Here is a 14,903-nt window from a genome sequence, read left to right as displayed (position 1 = left end):
TTTAGATTTCTCTGCATTGACACAAAATGTCAGTCTTTGAGATTTACTTAAGACTGAATATGAACCCAACATTGAAGGAGAATGTAATTGTAATAACATGTCTAATGTTGACTCTGGAATAAGACTGATTTAGGTTTTCTATAGAACTAACACAAAAATAAAGGGACACGTGTAATTGCATTTGTCATGAACTTAGAGAGGTGTTGTTGCTTAGGATTTCTCCTTTATCTTTCTACCTCTGTCCACATTTAGGAAACCATGTTAAAGATCTCTACAACAAATAAATCAGCCAGATGTTTAGCTTAAGCAGCAACTTTATTTTCTTTAAAAACAATGCAAACATTTCCAAAACACTTCATTTATTATTCTCAAATGATCAAATGTGGGATATTTTGCTTTTTTGCTAAACACTTTCACAAAAACAAATTATCACAGCTATATAGAATGCTGCATGACACTATTAAGGACAGTTGACTTTGAACATAAATGTAGTTAAGATAACATTAAGTGAACTAACTAGTCTGTTACACAAAGAACCCACAACATTACCAGCACTGACGTTTTGGTCATGTTTTGTAGCAAAAAAGTATTAACTCATCAGAAATACCACAAGTGTGTATATGTGTTGAATGTGCACAACATGGATTTATTTCTGCAAAATAAATGATTTAACTGAATAAAAACATGTTTTAAGTATAGAATCATATAGAAACCTGCACAGATGTAATGGAGGTTTTTGTAAGTGTGATAATATATTTGAAATGACATTCACATGCAAATGAACGCATTTGTAATGAATACCATGTTAACCTTCTTAGCTCGGGTAGTGTCGCTACTTTGGTCATAAACTAAAATGTAAACCGATGATGCTGTTTAAGGAAAAGTCAGAAAATCACCAAGGATTAAAGGAAGGAAGCATTTATTTTAGGAGCAGTTGAATTCTCAAGACACTTTCCCACCATTTTTGATAAGCCACACAAGGGATACAATGGATCCAATCAATGAGTTAATCAAGGAAACGTCTCTTTAATTGCCCTACATGCCAGCATCCACAAGCTTACGTTTATTATACACCTCATACTTCATATTCCAGAGGCTGGGGGGGAGAAATCCCAATGATGCAGCAGCCAAGCCTCCGGCCTGCGTTTCCACTCAGCAGGCTCCCAGCGTCTCCCCTCTCCCCAAGTCGTCCTCCCCCCTCATGGATCACCACGGCTCTTCCAATCACAGACAGCCCTGTGAACAGCGTGGCCTCAGACTCTATCATCGTATTGATCTTTCCTTTCTGAGCCACAAAGTTACCGAAGTCCCCAGGGTGGTCTGGGTGGTGTACGCTGTGTGGGTTGTAGTGGCCTCCAGTGGAGTTCACACCCCTGGCTCAGGTCTCCAAACTGATGGATGTGCCACCTCTCTGGGCACTGGGGCGCTCTCTGTGGGGAAGCCACTGAACTGAAGAGCACCTTGAGTTCCCCCTCAGGATAGTCCTGCTTAAACAGCACCTGACCGTACACTTTTGGCAGGCCTTCAGGGAGTGAGGTGCTGGGTCTCATTTTGCAGGCTGCGTACAGAGTACTATTGTTCTGCCTGACCTCTGGTGGAGTGTCAGTGGAGACACATTGCTGACAGCCGGCCAGCAGAACCAACACTGCTGCTCCCAGTATATTCATTGACCTGAAAAATGTTTAAATTGTTAGGAGTGCCTCAAATGGATAAACTCATCATGTGTTGCATGACAATACACATGATTGCTGTATTTAGATACCTTAATTTAAGTTAAAGTAGTAGCATTTGTATAACTACTCTGTTCCTGGTAAAAGTCATGCATTATTCAAAGCCGTTGGGGAAAAAAACAACTCACATTATGGGGTTATTCATCAACATGTTAGAAGGATTTTAATATTGCAGAAATGTTTGAGCTCTTTTGAGCTACTTTTAATACAATTGGGTGGTTTCAGTAAGACTGTCACATTATCGTCATATCTTTAGGTTATCACATCTGAAAAAGCTAAATGAAGTGTAGGCTACATGATAAATAAATACAATGTCGCAATATTTTTACTCTGCAGATGGAGTTAATTAAGAGCAAAACGCAGACTTCAGGCAGCCTAAAATTGACTTACCCGTGTAGACGCATGTTAGGCAACAAATCCCAACAAAAAATGACAACTTCTTGAAAGGTCTTTACTGATGATACACTCTACCCTGTTGAAGCCTGTCGAGCCCAACGCAAACATCAAAAAAAATCTTGTATAAACTGTCTAGTAGGCGTTGTTTAGTCTTTGCTAAGGGTGGAGCACCGTCTTTCACGAGTTAGACATAATGCAACTTCTTCCAAACGTGCTGCTGAAGCTAACTTACCTTCTTTGAACAAAAACTCGTCCTTCGTGTTTATAGTGGATATGAAGTTCAGCGCCAAGTTCTTTCAGGAAGACTGGGTAGGCCTATATACTATAGGCTACATTCACTCCGCAGCTGCATATAATCAGCTCATCACGGGCGTCTCTTTAACCTATTACATTTCAATCTCATTCTCCAGCAGCCAATTACCGTGCTGCAGCCAAACTTTAAAATGGAAGGAATAAATGGCAGAACAGAAAAGATATTTGTCCAAAAATAAATGTTATACAAATTTAATTAAATGACCATTCCCTTGTTTGTATTACTAACAGGATGGAAATCCCACTCTGCCTCCTGAGAAAAGGAATCAAGTAGGCCTAAGTGATTTTGACGTGTGTGTGTGTGTGGTGTGTGTGTGTGTGTGTGTGTGTGTGTGTGGTGTGTGTGTGTGTGTGTGTGTGTGTGTGTGTGTGTGTGTGGTGCGTGTGTGCGTGTGCTTACTCAAAATGGCTGAAATGGCTTATTAACATAAAAGTATTGTTCTGTAGCCTATATCCTTAATTGTTTATCGTGGATATATTAATGTAACAGACCAATTATAAGTCTGTGTAGTGGTAGTGATCGTATCTTCATGTCCTCTTCAGGTGAATTTAGCCCAGCTACTGAGGGACAGAGACAAGAGCAGTGAACTTTCTGAGGAGGTGAAGGAGCTGAAACAACGCCTGGTGGAAGCTCAAGGTGACAACAGGGTTGGCTTTATGGGTCATTCGCGGGCCATGCCCCCCAAAACGAGTAACTGTGCACCCCCCCCCCCCCCCCAACGCAGGGCAGGCAAGTGAAAACGTTTCCACACAATGTTTTTTGTGTGAAATAAATCAGAAATAAAGAATTAAAAAATAAAAACACAGCCTGAGGTGTGCTCACTGCTGCTCGTTGATTGGTGTGTTGCTTGACCAACCCCGACCTTTGTTTTGTTGTCATTACGTGGCTGACTGTTTGGTTGTAAGCCCAGTGGCGATCTGTTCATCTATTATACTGATTATACAGTAAAGCCATCGAAAATAATATGATACAGACAGTACAAGTACTTCTGGGTCTCTGTGTGTCATTCAAGCTCGGCTATGTATGTATGGCATGGGCGCATTTTGTTGTTGTTAGCATCTGTTAGCTAGCTATGCTAACGGATATAAAGAGCTGTTTCTACAACAAGTGTGGAGGAGAGTCCTCTCCTGTCAGACTGAGAGGCTCAGATAACTCCAGCTCAGTGAGGTAAGGTCAGGAGGACTCTGTCAGTGTTTAGATAATGAACATAAGTTATCTGTCCTTGTTTGTCTACCCTCCCTCATCTACTGTAAAGCGTCTTTGAGTTGTGAAAAGCGCTATATAAATAAAATGCATTATTATTATTATCTCAGTGGGTCTCAAACGGTTTGGTCACCATTTATGTAAAGAAGTATTTCCGAGGAACACCTTGATATGATCATTGTAGTTATTAAAAAAACAAGAGAATACATGAGAAACAGGTATGAAATACTACAGGACAGCTATTGAAGAAGAATAGGCCTACAGTTTAAAGGGGAGTGATTTGTAAAATAAAGAAAAGTAAATCTGCTTACAGTTCTGTTTATGGGTGTTGACAGATGTATCCATAGATCTCTTAATTTTGCTCTCAAAGTGCACCAGATTGATGCTTTTAACTTCAATATTTAAATCTTCCCTTACAGGATGTTAGGTCCATCACCCACCTAAAACATGTTCACATGGATAGGACATTTGCAACACTTTTTATATGGTGGGCCTATGTCCATATGTTTCCTGTTTTGGTGGTCGTGCCACAACCGTGCATGTATGCACAAGTCATAGGTGCGTTATAAAATAGCCACTACATCCCTGCAATGTGTGTGAAAACAAGAGACTTTACAGCATGTTTTGAAATTGAAGTTCTATTGGTGTTTGTGTGTTGGTTGTTGAGGTCAGTGTGTGCCCCCCGTGGTAAAAGATTTCCCCCCCATTCGATTTGTTCTAGAGCCGACCCTGGGTGACAACAAGGTAAACACTGTTCAACATAATGGACATTGCAATTAAATTAAATATGAATAGTTCTCTTTTCGGTCTTGCATATATTACCAACATTTATAGTTAAGAATGTATCTTATTTGAGTTGGCATAAAAGTTCCATGCAGAAAAAGAGGTTTATCAGATTAAATAAAGCAGAAAACTGGAAAACTGTGGCAAAATACACAAACGATGTATCTCTCTCCCAACAGCTTTTACGAATGACCATCACCAAACAGGCTTGGAGACGAGGAGGTCGGCACTCAACACTTTCCTGCTCATGAGCGAGAGGAGATCTGGTCCGACAGTTAGAAAGAGCCGGAGAGCAGGTGAGAGGGCTGCTTCCTGTTTATTTGTTTATAATGCAATCATTTAGATTATGAAGGTGACTTTCAGTTAATGGCTTTTGGTTAACGCACTCATGACATTTAACAGAAGTAGTACCTGTAAAAATGTTCTTAAAATCCTGCATTTAAAATATGAACATTAGTTTTGTAACAGTATGTAAGTACAGAGAGGACATTGTATTTATGACCTGGTTAAAACTTATTCAAAGCAAAAAGACCTCCTAATGTCCAACAACTTTGCTATTAGATTTAAATGTAGTCCAACCTGACATAGTTAGTTTTTCTTACTAACACTATCCAACTATAGGAGGCTTTCTTAGAGAGGTGAACTTACAATGTGTATCACACATGTATTGGTATGTTTTGTGTGTCTGCAGAACGAGGTCCTGGAGCACAGCGTGAAGTCGCTCACAGACGAGCTTCAGGACGTTCGAGCGGAGCGGGACGTGTTTCAGCAGAAGGCTCATCGGCTCAATGCGGAGATCAACCACATCCTGGGCAACGATGAGATACGCATTTTAGACGTCGATGCACTCTGCATGGAGAACAGGTTTGTTTCTTTAAAATAAAATTGTCACTTGTTGTGGACTGCAACAGTTGTTTCACAGTTTAAGGGTCAATCTACAACTTTGGATTGTATATTTATGTTTAATCAGCTGGTAAATAAAAAAGATGATGATAAAATGTGAATGTACATTTATTGATTGGCTTCTAATACTATAATTATTATTATAATTATATCCCAGGTATTTGCATGAGCGTTTCTGTCAACTTCAAGAAGAGATCCACTTGCTCAAATCAACCTGGTGAAGTACAAGGTAGCTACCTATTTATTGTGATTTTCTTATTTGTTAAATATCTTACTCTTACAGTATTTGTAACTACTTATTAATTAAATGAAACCATTTCACTTTTTCAAACTACCTTTCGCTCAGATCACAAACCTCTCATGCCTAATAATTTTCTTCTGATTTCAGAGTGCGCTGGGATTACAGGAAAACCTCTAAAATCTGTGGGAAACCTAACAGTAGTGCACTGACTGGGGTGCTCTCTGCTAAACAGGTCAGAAGGATCAGATATTTTAAAAACAAAATGCACATGTAGACATTTACACAAGCTTTGAAGGAAAATGCAGTTTTATAAACCCTTAATTTGTAGAAAGCCTAACATCGTGACTGTATTTTAACTGAGAATAATGATGTGTGTGCAGTGAAGGAATTGTTACTGTCTGAAGAAAACGGCTGCAGCTTGCCGGTGACTCCTCAGTCCATCTCAGATCTCAAGTCCCTCGCCACAGCTCTGCTGGAAACCATCCACGAGAAGAACATGGTTATTCAGCACCAACGCCAAATCAACAAGTACTCAATCTCGTACCCAACACACATACCTAATGCACTGTAATCTCTATCAATAAGGCTGGAAGAAAACATGAAAATATCTTTGTTTTTGTTCCTTTTTGTTGTTAGGATTCTGGGAAACCGAGTAGCAGAGCTGGAGAAGAAACTAAAATCATTAGAAATGTCTGGATTATGGAGCCTGCCAGGTGAACACCATTATCTTAAAGTGGACCTATTATGCTATATTTGAATAATATATTGTAGGGCCATACCTATATAAAACATGTCTGTGAAGTTTTTTTTTCAAAATACCAAACAGATCATGCATTTTAGCCATGCCTCATTTCGCTCTATTTGCTCTTTTCCAGCCCTGTTTTTGCAAGGGCTGATTCTGTGACGTAGCTTTAATGCAAATGAGCTGCAGCTGACCACGCCCCCCTGCAGGAGAGGAGGGTGTGCTCAAAGATCAGCTACTGGGCTCTCCTCCGTGTATTATTCTTATAATATTATATAGAGTCGTTATTCATTTGTTTTAAAGCTCAATAAATAACCAAGAAGACCTTTGACCGGCACTTTTCTAATTTTGGTCAGAAGATTTAAACTTTAACGGACATGTTGACCAGCGAAAAAAAATCTAACTGAAACTCTGCCGCACGGTCCCCTCGTCCCTTGAAAGAGGCGGAGAGGTGGGTGTTTGTCATCTGCTGGTGGACTACCGGAGAGAATTACAGCACTTGCCTCGGGGAGGGATTGCATTGAATTACAGCAGCAGGAGCAAACGCTTGCCTCGGGGAGGGAGAAAAAGAGCCAGAGCGTCCGCAGCGGAGAATAAACAGAAGGGCAACCATGGCAACCATGCGCGGGAAGTCTTCCTCGCGGCTTTTGTGGCAGACTACAGCCTGACAGACTTACAGGCCTGGCATACAGTGGGGCAAAAAAGTATTTAGTCAGCCACCAATTGTGCAAGTTCTCCCACTTAAAAAGATGATAGAGGCCTGTAATTTTCATCCTAGGTACACTTCAACTATGAGAGACAGAATGGGGGAAAGAATCCAGGAAATCACATTGTAGGATTTTTTTATGAATGAATTGATAAATTCCTTGGTAAAATAAGTATTTGGTCACCTAGAAACAAACAAGATTTCTGGCTCTCACAGACCTGTAACTTCTTCTTTAAGAGCCTCCTCTGTCCTCCACTTGTTAACTGTATTAATGGCACCTGTTTGAACTCGTTATCAGTATAAAAGACACCTGTCCACAACCTCACACAGTCACACTCCAAACTCCACTATGGCCAAGACCAAAGAGCTGTCAAAGGACACCAGAAACAAAATTGTAGACCTGCACCAGGCTGGGAAGACTGAATCTGCAATAGGTAAGCAGCTTGGTGTGAAGAAATCAACTGTGGGAGCAATTATTAGAAAATGGAAGACATACAAGACCACTGATAATCTCCCTCGATCTGGGAATCCACGCAAGATCTCACCCCGTGGGGTCAAAATGATCACAAGAACGGTGAGCAAAAATCCCAGAACCACACGGGGGGACCTAGTCAATGACCTGCAGAGAGCTGGGACCAAAGTAACAAAGGCTACCATCAGTAACACACTACGCCGCCAGGGACTCAAATCCTGCAGTGCCAGACGTGTCCCCCTGCTTAAGCCAGTACATGTTCAGGCCCGTCTGAAGTTTGCTAGAGAGCATTTAGATCAGTGTTTCTCAAGCTTTTTCATACCAAGGACTACTTAACCAATAAAAAAACACTCGCGGACCACCTAACCCAAAACACATAGTTTTTCTAGAACAGATTATAAATCGCCTGGAAATGGTACAAACAAGTGGCAACACGTGTGACGAAGGTGTTACCCTGGGCTTTATCATGCAATATAAAGTTAAATGTAAGCTTGTTCCATTGCGGAGATATTCCCGCGAGAGTGCAGAAAACTTAAATGTATTTATTTATTTCAAATGTGAAATGTTACCAATATACTCACGGACAACTAGGGGGCGCTCACGGACCACCACACTTTGAGAAGCACTGATTTAGATGATCCAGAAGAGGATTGGGAGAATGTCATATGGTCAGATGAAACCAAAATAGAACTTTTTGGTAAAAACTCAACTAGACGTGTTTGGAGGAGAAAGAAGTGCTGAGTTGCTGCATCCAAAGAACACCATACCTACTGTGAAACATGGGGTGGAAACATATCATGCTTTGGGGCTGTTTTTCTGCAAAGGGACCAGGACGACTGATCCGTGTATAGGAAAGAATGAATGGGGCCATGTATGGTGAGATTTTGAGTGACAACCTCCTTCCATCAGCAAGGGCATTGAAGATGAAACGTGGCTGGGTCTTTCAGCATGACAATGATCCCAAAACACACTGCCCGGGCAACAAAGGAGTGGCTTCGTTAGAAGCATTTCAAGGTCCTGGAGTGGCCTAGCCAGTCTCCAGATCTCAACCCCATAGAAAATCTTTGGAGGGAGTTGAAAGTCCGTGTTGCCCAGCGACAGCCCCAAAACATCACTGCTCTAGAGGAGATCTGCATGGAGGAATGGGCCAAAATACCAGCAACAGTGTGTGAAAACCTTGTGAAGACTTACAGAAAACGTTTGACATCTGTGTTACAACCTGGCTCATGGGCTGTAACATAAAACAGGGAGGCGAGACGAGAGGTAAGAATATATAGTTTATTAGTTTAAACACAACACTAAATGGACACCAGCAACAAGTCCCTGAAGCTGGCGCAGAGAGAGTGCCCAAAGGAGTGAGCCCACGTAACCGGCTGGGCTCCTCCTATATCCTGTTTCACCAGGTGTGCCTCATCCGGCAGGTGCGCCTCATCAGACAGCTGCAGCTGGAACCTGCAATCACACACAAAACACACACACAACCAGACGGCACCCCACGTGGTGTGGAGGGGTCGTCACATCTGTCATTGCCAACAAAGGGTATATAACAAAGTATTGAGATGAACTTTTGTTATTGACCAAATACTTATTTTCCACCATAATTTGCAAATAAATTCTTTAAAAATCAGACAATGTGATTTTCTGGATTTTTTTTTTCTTCTCATTTTGTCTCTCATAGTTGAGGTATACCTAGGATGACAATTACAGGCCTCTCTCATCTTTTTAAGTGGGAGAACTTGCACAATTGGTGGCTGACTAAATACTTTTTTGCCCCACTGTATGTACTACAGCGTCTCCAGCGCTTTCGAGCGGCAATGGCCGTGGCCCGACCTCTCCTTCCCCTGATAGGTGGAGAGTTGCCCATATAGGCGGAGCACCCCTTTTCTGACATCAGAGAAATTCAAATCTGTATCAGCTCCGTTGCAGCCCCGTTTTTAGAGATTTGGGCATGGAGGAAAAGAGAGAGGGTTGTGTTTTCTGACACTTGGTGAGTTCCCTGACACACAGGGGACACATATTCATGCATAAAAGACGTACTAAAGTGCATTTTGCACGATAGGTCCCCTTTAATATACTGAAACTAATGTGCTTCATTGAAATGTGTATTCTACTTGCTTTTTACAATAATTGACACGCCTTATCCTTCCTTCTGTCCTTTTGCTTCTTGCTTCCTGAAGGCCTGACTTATAATGTGTCTCTGGGAATTTATGGAAGTACGTTTCTCTCACTTTCTCTTAATACTTTTTAACATGCAAACTTCATCTTCTTCAATAACTTCTCATACTTTCCCAAATTAATGTACTCTTTTCTATTCAATACAACAGTGACAAGCATTGTTGGAACTCATACTCGATGTTTTAATAGAAATAGAATAATAGTTTATTACAAGTAGCAATTCTGAATTCAAAAGTATTAGCATCAAAATATACTTAAAGTACCAAAATAATTGTTGATGCAAAATGTGGTATAATTATAAGGTGTCGATTATTTTTTATTAAATAATACTGCTGAATAACTTATAAATATCACCAAGTAATTGTTATTCAATTCAATACATTATATGGTGTTTTTAATATGTTGCATTATTAGCAGTAACTTAACTTACAAAAGTACATTTGTTAACTTGTGGAGTAGAATTTCTCATGTAGTACAAATAATAAAAAATTGGACATAAGTAAAGTAAATGGACTTAGTCATTTTCCACCACTGCATACAGCTTTCTGGATGTCTCATGCTTTTATTAAGGCTTACTTTGAATTATATTCTGTCATAATAGGAGGAAAAGAAACCATCATCCTGAACACTCAGCAGGCGGAGACAACAGAGTCTCCTGGAAAGGAAGGTGAGGGATAAATGTGCCCTAAACTTCTCTCAGTGTACGCCATCTATGGTTCTGTGTTGCGGAGATTACATTTCTTAAATCTTCTATTCATATAGGTGATGAAGTGTCAGAAGAAATAGCCGTGGATCAGCAGAGCTCCACAGAAATCTCCATCCAAGAGAGTGAACCCCCCGCTGTGTCAGGTAATGGAGAGGAGCCTCTCGTGGAGGCACCATCGGCGTCCAGCGAGGAAACGTGCCAACCAGCCGAGGAAGAGCCAGCCAGCCCTCAGACACAAACACCAGACAGTGAGGAGTGTCCTGACATCGGCCAATCACAGGTCACAACGGATTTAACCATTCAGCAGTCAAGAGAAGAGGAGTGTGTGAGTGTTTCTTCTCCAACACAACATCCGTCAGACCTCTGCCACATACAGCAAACTTTAGAGAACTCTGACCCCACAGGAGAAAGTGAGGAAGAGTCAGAGAAATGCACTGAAAATGTTGAAACGGAGTGTATTTTGATACAGGAAAACATCAATAGCACAATGTCACCTGCTGAAGAAGAGCAGGAGGACGTCCAGTCAAACCAAGGAGACAGAGCTTACAGAGGAGACAGATGTTTGTAAGTCAGGAAATGTGAAGTCTTCCACGAGCCGCTCTCGTGGTGCAGAGCATCAGGAGAAATCCTCAGAAACATGAGGATAATTGATACATTATTAATGCTACTTGATTCATTGTTATGAATAATGAAACACACCTGAGTTGTTACGATTGACTGACAGTAGAAAAATGATAATATCCCTGTCAGAGGAACGGGAGACGCCTCCTGAGAACAAAACAAATATCTATATGTCCACTGTCAGTAACCAACAATGTTATTTATGCTTTAATTTGATCTGTTTTGAGTCTTATGTATAAATGGTCCAAAGAATGTTGAACCTGAGCGTAACACCCACATGTGATTGTTGAACAATACGCTGCTATAACAGCCTCCCAAACTTTTTTTGGAGCTCATTTTGGCAGTGAATTAGCTTCCTTCCTAAAAACAGGAAACCCAACCTCAGCCAGAAGTTTAAAGTTTTTTATAATGCGTTTGTATCAGAGCGGAAGGAACTATGATTCAAGTTCAATTTAATAAAGTATCAAAAAAAAGGCTGTCGAATTTGTGTTTCATAGAGTTGTGACTCAGGCAGGGATGATTTAGATTTCTCTGGTCTTTGAGATTTACTTAAGACTGAATACTGAACCCACATTTGCGAATGAGAATATAATAACATGTTCTAACTGTTGACTCTCTGGAATATAGACACTGATTAGGTTTTCTATAGACTACTAACACTAAAAATAAGGACACGTGTACTTGCATTTGTCAGTGAACTTAAAGAGGTGTTGTTGCTTTTAGGATTACTCTCACCTTTATCTTTCTCCTACTCTGTCCACATTTAGGAAACCATGTTTAAAGTATCTCATACAACAAATAAATCAGCCAGATGTTTAGCTTAAGCCAGCAACTTTATTTATTTTCTTTAAAAACAATGCAAACATTTCCAAAACACTTCATTTATTATTCTCCTAAATGATAAATGTGGGATATTTTTGCTAAACACTTTCACAAAAACAAATGTATCACAGCTATATAGAATGCTGCATGACACTATTAAGGACAGTTGACTTTGAACATAAATGTAGTTAAGATAACATTTAGTGAACTAACTAGTCTGTTACACAAAGAACCCACAACATTACCAGCACTGACGTTTTGGTCATGTTTTGTAGCAAAAAAGTATTAACTCATCAGAAATACCACAAGTGTGTATATGTGTTGAATGTGCACAACATGGATTTATTTCTGCAAAATAAATGATTTAACTGAATAAAAACATGTTTTAAGTATAGAATCATATAGAAACCTGCACAGATGTAATGGAGGTTTTTGTAAGTGTGATAATATATTTGAAATGACATTCACATGCAAATGAATGCATTTGTAATGAATACCATGTTAACCTTCTTAGCTCGGGTAGTGTCGCTACTTTGGTCATAAACTAAAATGTAAACCGATGATGCTGTTTAAGGAAAAGTCAGAAAATCACCAAGGATTAAAGGAAGGAAGCATTTATTTAGGAGCAGTTTGAATCTCAAGACACTTTCCCACATTTTTGATAAGCCACACAAGGGATACAATGGATCCAATCAATGAGTTAATCAAGGAAAACATCTATTTAATTGGCCTACATGCCAGCATCCACAAGCTTACGTTTATTATACACCTCATAATTCATATTCCAGAGGCTGGGGGGAGAAATCCCAATGATGGCAGCAGCCAAGCCTTCCGGCCTGCGTTTCCACTCAGCAGGCTCCCAGCGTCTCCCCCTCTCCCCAAGTCGTCCTCCCCCTCATGGATCACCACGGGCTCTTCCAATCACAGACAGCCCTGTGATACAGCCGTGGCCTCAGACTCTATCATCGTATTGATCTTTCCTTTCTGAGCCACAAAGTTACCGAAGTCCCCCAGGGTGGTCTGGGTGGTGTACGCTGTGTGGGTTTGTAGTGGCCTCCAGTGGAGTCACACCCCCTGGCTCAGGTCTCCAAACTGATGGATGTGCACCGCTCTGGCACTGGGGCGCTCTCTGTGGGGAAGCCACTGAACTGAAGGAGCACCTTGAGTTCCCCCTCAGGATAGTCCTGCTTAAACAGCACCTGACCGTACACATTTGGCAGGCCTTCAGGGAGTGAGGTGCTGGGTCTCATTTTGCAGGCTGCGTACAGAGTACTATTGTTCTGCCTGACCTCTGTTGGAGTGTCAGTGGAGACACATTGCTGACAGCCGGCCAGCAGAACCAACACTGCTGCTCCTAGTATATTCATTGACCTGAAAAAATGTTAAAATTGTTAGGAGTGCCTCAAATGGATAAACTCATCATGTGTTGCATGACAATACACATGATTTCTGTATTTAGATACCTTAATTTAAGTTAAAGTAGTAGCATTTGTATAACTACTCTGTTCCTGGTAAAAGTCATGCATTATTCAAAGCCGTTGGGGGAAAAAACAAGGTAAAAACAACTCACATTATGGAGTTATTCATCAACATGTTAGAAGGATTTTAATATTGCAGAAATGTTTGAGCTCTTTTGAGCTTTTAATACAATTGGGTGGTTTCAGTAAGACTGTCACATTATCGTCATATCTTTAGGTTATCACATCTGAAAAAGCTAAATGAAGTATAGGCTACATGATAAATAAATACAATGTCGCAATATTTTACTCTGCAGATGGAGTTAATTAAGAGCAAAACGCAGACTTCAGGCAGCCTAAAATCGACTTACCCGTGTAGACGCATGTTAGGTAACACATCCCAACAAAAATGACAACTTGTTGAAAGGTCTTTACTGATGATACACTCTACCCTGTTGAAGCCTGTCGAGCCCAAACGCAAAAATGTTTCAAAACAAATCTTGTATTAACTGTCTAGTTGGCGTTGTTTACTCTTTGCTAAGGGTGGAGCACCGTCTTTTCACGAGTTAGACATAATGCAACTTCTTCCAAACGTGCTGCTGAAGCTAACTTACCTTCTTTGAACAAAAACTCGTCCTTCGTGTTTATAGTGGATATGAAGTTCAGCGCAAGTTCTTTCAGGAAGACTGGTAGGCCTATATACTATAGGCTACATTCACTCCGCAGCTGCAATATAATCAGCTCATCACGGGCGTCTCTTTAACCTATTACATTTAATCTCATTCTCCAGCAGCCAATTACCGTGCTGCAGCCAAACTTTAAAAATGGAAGGAATAAATGGCAGAACAGAAAAGATATTTGTCCAAAAATAAATGTTCTACAATTGCATTTAAATGACCATTCCATCCATCCATCCATCCAGCTTCTTCCGCTTATCCGTGGTCGGGTCGCGGGGGGTAGCAGTTCCAGCAGAGAGCCCCAAACTTTCTTTTCCCTGCGACATCAACCAGCTCTGACTGGGGGATCCCAAGGCGCTCCAGGCCAGCGAAGAGATATAATCCCTCCAATCCTGGTCCTAGGTCTACCCCTTGGTCTCTTCCCAGCTGGACGTGCCTGGAACACCTCCATAGGGAGGCGCCCAGGTGGCATCCTAACTAGGTGCCCCGAACCACCTCAAACTGGCTCCTTCGACGCGAAGGAGGATGCGGCTCAACTCCGAGTCCCTCCTGATGACCGAACTTCTCACCTTATCCCTAAGGGAGACCACAGCCACCCTGCGGAGAAAACCCATCTCGGCCGCTTGTATCCGCGATCTCGTTTCTTTTCGGTCATGACCCATCCTTCATGACCATAGGTGAGGGTAGGAACGAAAATGGCCCGGTAGACAGAGAGCTTTGCTTCTGGCTCAGCTCCCTTTTCGTCACAACGGGTGCGGTAAAGCGGACTGCAGTACCGCTCCCGCAGCTCCGATTCTCCGGCCCATCTCACGCTCCATTGTTCCCTCACTCGAGAACAAGACCCCGAGATACTTGAACTCCTTCACTTGGGGGTAAGGACTCATTCCCTACTTGAAGTGGACAGTCCATCGGTTTCCTGCTGAGAACCATGGCCTCATGACCATTCCCCTGTTTTT

The 14,903-nt window shown here is 41.4% G+C and overlaps 3 pseudogenes; 1 reads left to right on the top strand and 2 right to left on the bottom strand.

Moving 5' to 3' along the window:
- Positions 1-292: 292 nt before the first annotated feature.
- LOC117538046 lies at positions 293-2,221 on the bottom strand (annotated as a pseudogene).
- A 178-nt stretch (positions 2,222-2,399) lies between these two features.
- Positions 2,400-11,092, top strand: LOC117537986 (annotated as a pseudogene).
- Positions 11,093-12,543: 1,451 nt separating this feature from the next.
- On the bottom strand, positions 12,544-13,701 carry LOC117537919 (annotated as a pseudogene).
- Between the last annotated feature and the right edge of the window lie 1,202 nt (positions 13,702-14,903).

Source organism: Gymnodraco acuticeps, unplaced genomic scaffold, assembly GCF_902827175.1.
Source record: "Gymnodraco acuticeps unplaced genomic scaffold, fGymAcu1.1, whole genome shotgun sequence".
In the NCBI taxonomy this organism is placed as follows: Eukaryota; Metazoa; Chordata; class Actinopteri; order Perciformes; family Bathydraconidae; genus Gymnodraco; species Gymnodraco acuticeps.
The sequence above is the reverse complement of the archived record's forward strand: the minus strand, read 5'-3'. Positions and strand labels throughout refer to the sequence as shown.